Genomic DNA, 10,740 nt, shown 5'->3' with positions numbered 1-10,740 from the left:
TAAAACGTTCCTGTTTTGCAAATTCAATCTTAAATCAGATATTTTCTAACATCTTCATATTCTAATCTAATTCTCATTCTAGCAATTTCAAAACCAAAACCGATTAAACGATTTTTCCATATTATAAACCTAAAAGTAAATTTAATCGATTATAAATAAGTTTTGTTTAAAAAAGCGTTCCCCGTGGGATCGATATCTTTTATTACTACAAGCGTATACCGTGCACTTGCGGAAATCGCTCAACAAGTTTTTGGCGCCGTTGCCGGGGAAACGCCAAAATTTTTGACAAAATTTTAAATTTTTCGTGTTTTATTACGAATCTAGGTTTATTCATACTTATTCAAACTTTTATATTTTTATTTATTTTTAATTACTAACTTATTTATTTTTCAAGTTCTGTTTTGTAGGTAGTTTCGGTTCGTGCGAAATTTCAAGTTCATGCGCAGTTCTCGAAGTTCGGGCACGTCACCAGATCCTATTGACCCAGAAATTGAAAGAACTCTTAAAAAGAACAAGAGAGAAAAGAAAAAGAAAAACCAAACCCCAATAAAAACTAAAATTACCGAGCCAGAAGTAATGGCCACACTTATGGATTACGCTAGGCCAGGAGTGGCCGGTGTAACAAACAGTATAGTTAGACCCCAAATCAATGAAAATCAATTTGAAATTAAGTGTGCGTTGCTTAACATGTTGCAAAATAATGTAACGTTTTACGGGTTACCTAACGAAAATCCTAATACCCATTTGACAAATTTCTTAGAAATTTTTGACACTTTTAAAATACCAAATGTGACTGCGGAAGTGATCAATCTTCGCCTTTTTCCTTTTACTTTGAAGGATCGAGCCAAAGAATGGTTAACTTCTATGCCAACCGCTTCAATTGAGACTTGGGAGCAATTAGCCCAAGCATTTTTATCAAAATTTTTCCCTTTAGCAAAAACCGCAAGAGTGTCATTAAAGAGTTAACATCTTTTTCTCAAAATGATAATGAAACTCTTTATGAGGCTTGGGAACGTTTTAAAGAACTTCAACGTTTATGCCCACACCACCAATTGCCCGCTGAACTTTTAATGCAAACATTTTATAATGGACTAAATCCTACAGTTAGAGGTTCATTGGACGCTATGTCTGGAGGGTTATTCATGAAGAAAACATCTGCCCAAGCAAGAGAACTTTTGGAGGAAATGGCAATCAACAGCAGTATGTGGCCCGCGGAACGTGGACACCTACCATCAGCGAAACCATCATCCTCAACAACATCATCAGTTAAAGGTATAGTGAATCTTGATCCAGTAGCGATGTTGCAAGCCCAATTTTCTGCCTTGTCACACAAAATTGATAGGTTTATGGCACCGTGTGATCCTAATGGTCAACCAATCCGAACGGATGTGGATTACGAAGGTATGAGTGAAATTGAACAGGTAAATTTTGTCCAAGGGCAAAACCAAACTAATAATCCTTATTCCAATACATATAATCCTGGATGGAGAAATCATCCTAACTTTAACTAGAGAGATAATAACAATAATAATGTTAATGCCAATCAAAATCGTACTACTAATTATCAAAATCAATCAAGAGATACGATTAGTGATGGGGCGTAGGGCCTAGTGGTAGAGTTTCTTACGACGACTAAATGTGTATTGCGGTGAATGTGCTATGACTATGGATGTGATCTTTATAAATGCTCTATCTTTATTAGACGCTACAACTACTTAGGGGCAAGTGTACCCCGTCGTATCAAGTAATAATCCGGTTAAGACCGGGTATCGAATCCACGGGATTTATAACTGCAAGTATTAAACGACTCGGTTTTATACGTTATCTAAGCGGTGAATACTTTGAGGTTGGTGTGAGACACAACTACAAACTACTCCTAACTATGGGTGAGACATATTTACGGCACAAAAACTCTACGAAGTGATATGAATGGTGATAAAATATAAATACGATAAACAATGATTCTAAATATATACGGTTAATGATTTACTCTTGCAATGACGACTATGTGTAGTGTGACCGACCCGTGAAGTACTTAGACTACGTGGTTCCTAGTCAAGGCGTGTCTAATGCTCGGGATTAGAAATTAGGGCCCGTAAGCTCCGTGGCTTGTCAATTCCTACGGTTTCCGGTTTGTCACTTCCGGTAGGGCAACACCTATATAACCCCTAAAGATAGCCCGGATGGTGGCGGTAATCGCGTGCTCCTACACAATAATCAATTATCAATATCAAAACAAGCAATAAACATTAACACGTAAAGGGAAACAGAGATTATAAACTATAAATTATAAATATGGAAAGTGTTTAGATGAAATACAACCAAGCCTAGTACATAGGAAGAGTACAAGCTAATTAGCAAGTAAAAAGGGAGAATCCGCCCTTGGAACTAGCTAACCGGACTCAAAGCCGTCTCCTAGGTCGTGGAGGTGGAACTCTCGAGCTTGGTGACGAATGATGGAGCGGAACTTCGATGGAACGCCGGAACAACCGAACAAGCTCTCGAGGGGGAGAGTTTAACTACAAAATCTGAATCTAAATTACAAGGAAGGAAAAGAGTATAGTATAGCTCTCTCTAGTATGTAATTGGTGTCAAATGAAGTTCAAGAGCTTCTTATTTATAGACATCAAGCAGGGGCAGGTTTGTAATTTCACTAGGCACAAGTATGGAACAATATTATTTGGTGCAGAAATCCCATGATACGCCCCGCGTGTTTTGGTCTACGCCCCGCGTAAATGCCCATTCCGTCAGAAATCTTCTGCATGTGGACCAATTCGTTGTCTTGTTGACTCAAGTACGCCCTGCATAGAGGATTATACGCCCCGCGTGTTTGAGTCTCTGGAATTTTATTGCCTGAATTGGTGCCTTTACGCCGTGCGTAGCTGAAGTACGCCCCCGCGTAAAGGAGTCTCTGATCTTTTTATGTTGAAGAACTGCCTTTTACGCCCCACGTATATAGTGGTACGCCCCGCGTAGGTATAGTTGACTCTGGGAGACAATGCAGTCTGACTTTCAGGATTAGGCCAATGATTGCCGACATGTGTCATACGCCCCGCGTAGTGTGTCATACGCCCCGCGTATGCTGAGTCAGTTCCACATGGTGCCTGCGGATAAGGCAATTATTTCTGGCACTACGTTTCATGCCCCGCGTACAGGATAATACGCCCCGCGTATTGAGTGGATTTTTGCTCCTTTCTCGTACCTGAAATACAAATCTTGAGAGCCGAGTTAGCTTGACGTTTTTATTTCCTAAACTAATCAAAAACGAGGAAAATAAACTAAAAGTACGAGATTTATTTTTATTTCTTTATTTATCAAAAACACTTTATTTTTGCAATTAAACTTATTTATTTTACCCGAAATCATCCCGTAAATCACGCTAAAAGATAGGGGTAAAATACCCCTATCAATTAGCACCTTATCTTCTAAAATCGACAAATTCATTGATGCGATGAGCGGAAAAATAAGTAATCACGACGATGGTTTTAAACGGATCGAGAATAAATTCGATCAGCTTATTAAAAACCAATCATCTAGCATCCATAATTTGGAGATTCAAATTGGACAACTCGCTAAATCGATTCCATCCCGCAAAGAGGGAAGTCTTCCAAGCCATACGGAAGAAAATCCAAAAGAGCATGTTAAGGCTATCACTCTTCGTTCAGGGAAAAATTACTTAGGTCCGGAAATGCCCGGAAATTCAACTTTACCTGGAATTGATTTACCAAAGCCCAAAGAAGATACGTTAAATCAAAAAGATGCACCGATTGACTCTAGTACAAAAACTTTTGTACCTAAACCACATTTTCCACACAAAGTCCGCAACAAGGACTATGATAAACAACTTTTAACATTTTTAGACAAACTTAAGAATTTGCATATTAATTTAACGTTTATGGATGCGATTACGCAAATTCCTCAAAGATTTAATTTCAAAGAAAATCAGTTGGGAAGGAATTTCATCCATTTCACTAACTGAAGATTGCAGTTCGATTGTGTCAAGCAATTTGCCCACAAAACTCAAAGATCCCGGATGTTTTACCATTCCATGTAAATTGGGAGATATAGAATTCCCTAGTTGTCTTTGTGATTTAGGAGCAAGCATTAACTTGATGCCATTATCTATATTTAATAAGTTAGGTTTAGAAGAAGACATCAAACGTACCAATATGGTTTTACAATTAGCGGATCAAACCACTAAAAGACCATACGGTATAATTGAGGATGTTTTAGTTAAAGTTGACATTTATTTTTCCTACTGATTTCGTTATTTTAGATTTTGCTTATGATGTAAATTGTCTGCTAATCTTTGGTAGACCGTTCATGAACACGGGACGTGCTCTAGTTGATGTGTCGGAAGGGAAAGTAGTTTTACGAATAGGAGATGATAAGATTGAGTTTGACATGAATCAAGCGATGAAATATCCTATGGAGGATTTCGCTTGTATGAAACTTGATTTAATTGAAGAATGTGTAAATGACATTGTTCAGAAAGAAGAAATAATAGAACCTATAATGAGTGATGAACTAGAAGATAAGGACCCAGAACCTTTGATTCGAGAAGATGGACCAGTTCCGCCTTCGATTATAGTTCCACCTAAATTAGAACTTAAGGAATTACCAGGTCATTTGAGGTACGCTTTCTTAGGCGAAGGCGATTCTCTACCTATAATTATCTCTAACAAGTTGACACAAGTTCAAGAAGAGAAATTGAAAGAAGTTGTTAGAAATAGGATAGGAAGTATGGGTTGGCAAATTTCAGACTTAAAAGGTACTAATCCAAGTATTGTAATGCATAGAATTCACTTAGAAGAAGATAAGCCACCTAAAGCGGATAGGCAAAGACGCCTAAATCCGAACATGAAAGAAGTAGTAAAAAATGAGATTACTAAACTTCTAGACAATGGAATCATCTACCCTATCTCGGATAGTGAATGGGTTAGTCCAATCCATTGTGTACCTAAAAAGGGAGGCATAACAGTTGTAAGGAATGAAGAAGGTGAATTAATACCTACGCGAACCACCACTGGTTGGAGGGTTTGTATAGATTATAGAAATTTAAATAAAGCAACTAGGAAAGATCATTTTCCTCTTCCTTTCATTGATCAAATGATCGAAAGGATAGCTGGTCATGCTTTCTACTGTTTTCTTGATGGTTACTCCGGATTCTTTTAAATATACATTTACCCGGATGACCAAGATAAAACAACTTTCACATGTCCTTACGGAACATTTGCATATAGAAGAATGCCTTTTGGTCTATGTAACGCACCTGCAACATTTCAACATTGTATGACTGCGATTTTTAATGATTTCATTGAAGATATCATGGAAGTTTTTATGGACGATTTTTCAGTTTATGGAGATTCTTTTGATTCATGCCTAGAAAACTTGGATAAAGTTCTGTCTAGGTGTGAAGAAACAAATTTGGTATTAAACTGGGAAAAATGTCATTTCATGGTTGACGAAGGAATTGTTTTAGGTCACAAAATCTCTGAAAAAGGATTAGAAGTAGATAGAGCAAAAACCTCAGTAATAGAGAAATTACCCCCTCCAACTACTGTAAAGGGAGTAAGATCATTCTTAGGACATGCTGGTTTTTACAGAAGATTTATTAAGAATTTTTCTGTAATTTCCAAACCACTTACTAATTTACTCATGAAAGATTCAACCTTTGATTTTAATGAAGAATGCGTTAAAGCTTTCGAAACATTGAAAACTGCTTTAGTCAGTGCACCTATTATTGCTAAACCCGATTGGGATTTACCCTTTGAAATCATGTGTGATGCAAGTGATTTAGCTGTCGGATGTGTTTTAGGTCAAAGGAAGGATAAGAAACTTCATGTCATTTATTATGCAAGTCACACACTGTCTGGTGCACAATTAAACTACACCACAACAGAAAAAGAAATGTTAGCCGTAGTTTTTGCATGTGACAAGTTTAGGTCATACTTGTTAGGTTCGAAAGTTATTATTTATACTGATCATGCAGCATTAAGATATTTATTTGCTAAAAAGGATGCAAAACCACGTCTAATTAGATGGGTTTTATTGTTGCAAGAATTTGATATAGAAATTAAAGACAAAAAGGGAGTTGAAAACATTGTCGCCGATCATCTATCGAGACTTGAAGATGAAAATGGTCCTATAGGTGAAACTATCGGTATACGAGATGATTTCCCTGATGAACATCTCTATCAAATGAAAAGTTTTATATCACCTTGGTATGCAGATATTGCTAATTACCTCGCAGCCAATATTGTTCCGGAAGGATTAAATTCCCACCAAAGGAAGAAATTTTTCTTCGATATTAAACAATACTTTTGGGAAGATCCCTTTTTGTTCAAGACTTGTGGTGACGGGATAATTAGGAGATGCGTTGGTGAAAATGAATTTGAATCCATAATGTCAGAATGTCATTCTAGCTCTTATGGAGGACATAATGGAGTTAATAAGACAGCAGCTAGAATATTTGAAAGTGGTTTCTTTTGGCCTACGATGTTTAAAGATGTCCGTTCATTTATTACTCGTTGTGATAAGTGCCAAAGAATAGGAAATCTATGAAGGAAAGATGAGATGCACCTCACAACCGTATTAAAAGTTAAAGTCTTCGATATGTGGGGAATAGATTTCATGGGACCTTTTCCCCCTTCCAATGGTAAAACTTACATATTAGTTGCCGTTGATTATGTTTCAAAGTGGGTTGAAGCAATTGCAACCCCGACGAGTGATTCTAAGGTTGTCGTTAATTTTCTTGACGATATATTTTGTAGATTTGGTTGCCCAAGAGTTATCGTTAGTGATGGTGGTGCTCATTTTATAAACAAGAGTTTTGAAACGCTTATGAAAAAATATGGAGTACGCCACCGCGTATCAACGCCGTACCATCCTCAGTCAAATGGTCAGGCAGAGATATCAAACAGAGAACTCAAATGGATTCTCGAGAAAACGGTCTCATCTTCTAGAAAAGATTGGTCTTCTAAACTTAATAATGCGTTATGGGCATACCGTACTACGTTTAAAACACCAATAGGAATGACTCCGTACCGTTTAGTGTATGGTAAGGCATGTCATTTGCCAGTCAAATTAGAACATAAAGCCTATTGGGCTATTAGAGAACTTAACTTTGACTTACATCAAGCAGGTAAGAAACGTTTGCTCAATCTAAATGAGTTAGATGAGTTGCGTCATCTATCTTACGAAAATGCAAAGATTTATAAAGAAAAAGTGAAAAAATGGCACGATGCCAAAATTAGAGTTAAACACTTTAATGTTGGGGATAAAGTGCTGTTATTTAATTCACGACTTCGTTTATTTCCAGGAAAACTTAAGTCCAGATGGTTAGGACCATATTTAGTCGTCAAAACATTCGATTATGGTTCTTTGGAACTAGAAGGTCCTAACGGAGTTCGATTCAAAGTTAATCGTAATCGATGTAAAATCTATTACGAAAATATTTCACAAATTGAAATTCCGTTCGTAACGAGATTATCTGACGTATAAATTACTCAGTTTTTCTTGCACAGTTTATTTTGTTTTTCTTATGTTTTTGTTTATTTTTTTTTATTTTATTTCAAAATGCCATTTTTATGATTAGATTACTTTATGTTATGATTTAGTAACGTAAATATTTTTATTTCATGATTTTAGATTTAATTTTTAAGAAATTAGGATGATTTTGTAGTTTAAGGCAATTCTCTGCCGAGAATTGGAAATTCCCTGCAGAGAATACTCTGTTTTAGAATTGTCTATGTTGATTCGGATTTCTCTGGTCATACCGAGAATATTTAAATTCTCTACCGTGAATCAGGAGGTGGCTTTGATGCCTGATTTCCGCAAGGAAATCAGCGTGTCGCGACCGCGGCTTTGCCATTCGCGGTCGCGACACGCGTATTTCCTGCACTATCAGGCCTGAAACACTCTCACCCTTTCGACGAACCTCTTGGAAATTGAAACATTAAGTTTCTTCATTCCAGAAAGGTACAAATTATACCTTTTCATAATTAAAACAATACCTCTTTTCATCCTAAACTCTGATAAAGTAATCTTAGAGGATTCAGGTTCTGTTCCAATTCTTTTCATCTTTGTCAGAACTCTGATTTTTCTTCACAAACACCGTTTTTTGCTAAAGTTACACTAACTTTGCACCATGCCTACCAAATAAAAATCACCTAGGCACAATGCTGCCTCAATCAACAAACGCCCAGACTTATCCAAGCGATATGGGGCGCCTTTTCCTATCTTCAACCACGATGAAGGTAGGCGTTATTGGAATCACCGTTACAAATTCTTCACCGGAATGTTGTATATGGATGAATTCCTTAACGACCAATTAGGCATTACTGATGACATGAGCCACTATATGGAGCGCTTAGGGTGGACAAAATTCGCCCAAATGCGATTTCCAATAATAGGCGACTGGATACTCGAATTCTTCTGTATCGTGCGTTTTACTAATAAACGACGAGTACGTCTCAGTTTTCGTCGAGAAGGCAAAATCTTCACTTTCGGCTATCCCGAGTTGCATGCTTGGTTTGGTTTTCCCCCGAGGGATACAATCAAATGTCATCCTGGACGAGACATGACATCCTCGGACATTTGGAGAATGCTTATAGGATTCTGGCGATTCAATTCAAAACTCGCCTATAATCACTCTTTTCGCTCCAACTCCATGCTGTATTTACATAAATTTCTGTGTCACAGTTTATTCGGGCACACATTCAATAGTGTGGTCCGTGACACAGATTTGTATGTTGGATTCTTCCAAAATTCTGATGGAAGGTCTTGTCGCCGCTTCTCGATCCAAAGATAAGAAGATTGGGTTCGTCAATATAATCTGTGGAATAATTCTCGGTTCAAAGGGTACTATTGATGTTCCCTGGAGTGAAGATGAATTCTTCCCGACAATTGACTATGAATTTCTCGAGCGCGAAGGACTTGTGAAACGTGTCTTTCGAGCAGGGCCTCAATTTTTGTCTGCACCGGAACGTGAAACTTTCGTGCAGTTTCAAATTGATCGTATTAAGGCCAGAAATATCCCGTTAGATAGGGATGAATATGTAGAATAGTTTCTGTTTTTTTTGTATATATTTTGTTTTATTTTGATTATTGGTTTGTTTTCATTATTTTGTACATATGTTTATATAATAAAAATCTTATTTAGTTTAATTCTTAATTTTTATCCATTTGATCCATTATCTATACTTAGCATATTTCATATGGGTACTTTCTACTTTTTCTTACTTAAATTAAGATTAAAAAGATTCACTTGAACTAAATATGTGTTTTTTTTTATTTTTTCCACACATTTATCCACGTTTAATTTTATTTTGTAACTCAATTTATTTTCAATAAATTAAGTTATCTTTTTATCATTTTAATTCATGTGTTAAATATGTATTAACATGCACTTATTATGCATTTAATATGGTTCTCTTAACTTATATGCATAAATGAACATTTAAGTTTCATTAATTACTCATAAATCAATTTATTATACTTTAATTCAATTTATTAAGGTAAAACCTTTGGTTTTCCTTGCAATTAATGTCATTTATTTAACGTTTTTAGTACAGGAACAATTAATATTAAGTTCAGGAACCATTTCAACAAAAACAATGCACAAACCAAGTCAAAAGGAACCAAATTTGGCTATTTCAACCAATTCTCTACCGAGAATTAAGAAATTCTCGGTATGAGCAACAGGTTTGGACCGATTTCAGGGCAAAAATTGCCTGAAAATTGCGTGCCGCGGCTATGCCATTCGCGGTCGCGACACGCGTCCAAATTGCCCTATTAAATCCGATTTTGCCAATATTTTTGCCTATTCCTATTCTATTTCTACCTATTCACTTACCTAATCACCCTATATAACCCTACCTCCTACACAACACCTCACATCACCTCTATTTTTACCCAATCCCTTACTCTAAACTCTTCCCCAAAAATCTACTTTTTATCTTCCCAATTTATTCACTCCAATTTCTATCCAATTTCCTATTTTCAATCACTTCCATTTCACAACCCCAAACTCATCTTCAAGCTTAGGTCTTTCTCTTTCACTTCTTCTTCTTCTTCTTCTTATTTTTCTCATACCATAAGCCCCTAAACACCATCACCATGGTTAGGACAAAGCGTGTTGGTAACAAGCCCGCTGTTACGGAAGCTAATCGCCTCCGGATTCAATGCGGAGCTTATTTTGACATCTATTCGGAGGAAGAAGCCTCTCGTTTCAAACATTTTTCACAAGCCGACCGCCAATTTGTGGATATGCACTTCTTAGACTTCCATTCGGTAAGAGTATTAAATTTCTCTACTCGAATTGATGCCTTTATTGAAGCTTTGGGTTGGCAAGAGTTCGTTAATATGCGTTTCCCGCGTATTAATGAGTATGTTGTGGAATTTTTGGTCACTTTATCCATGAACAAGAAGAAAACTTCAATTTCTTTTAGGAATAATGGTATACCTTATACCATTGATTATGAAGCAATGGGAAATATGTTTGGATTCCCTACTTCTGATTTTTACGATAAGCCTAAGGATTTTGATAATGATGCGGTTTGGCAAACTCTCTCGAATCAAGCTTATTTTAATTCCAAAAACACTTCAAGCAAGTTGATTAAGGACAATTGTGTGTTCTTCTTTCATAAGTTTTTGAGTTTCTCCTTGTTTGGTCGTGTTGAGAGTTCAAAGGTCCAAGTTCGGGATTTGTATGTTTTGAATAGTTTGCTTAAAGGTTTG

At 36.6% G+C, this 10,740-nt stretch overlaps 1 non-coding gene across 1 annotated transcript; it reads right to left on the bottom strand.

Moving 5' to 3' along the window:
* Window positions 1-947: 947 nt before the first annotated feature.
* On the bottom strand, window positions 948-1,054 carry LOC136215889 (small nucleolar RNA R71). Its single transcript, XR_010682892.1, has one exon. It is a non-coding gene; the product is annotated as a small nucleolar RNA R71 (small nucleolar RNA).
* Between the last annotated feature and the right edge of the window lie 9,686 nt (window positions 1,055-10,740).

Source organism: Euphorbia lathyris, chromosome 1 (genome assembly GCF_963576675.1).
Source record: "Euphorbia lathyris chromosome 1, ddEupLath1.1, whole genome shotgun sequence".
In the NCBI taxonomy this organism is placed as follows: Eukaryota; Viridiplantae; Streptophyta; class Magnoliopsida; order Malpighiales; family Euphorbiaceae; genus Euphorbia; species Euphorbia lathyris.
The sequence above is the reverse complement of the archived record's forward strand: the minus strand, read 5'-3'. Positions and strand labels throughout refer to the sequence as shown.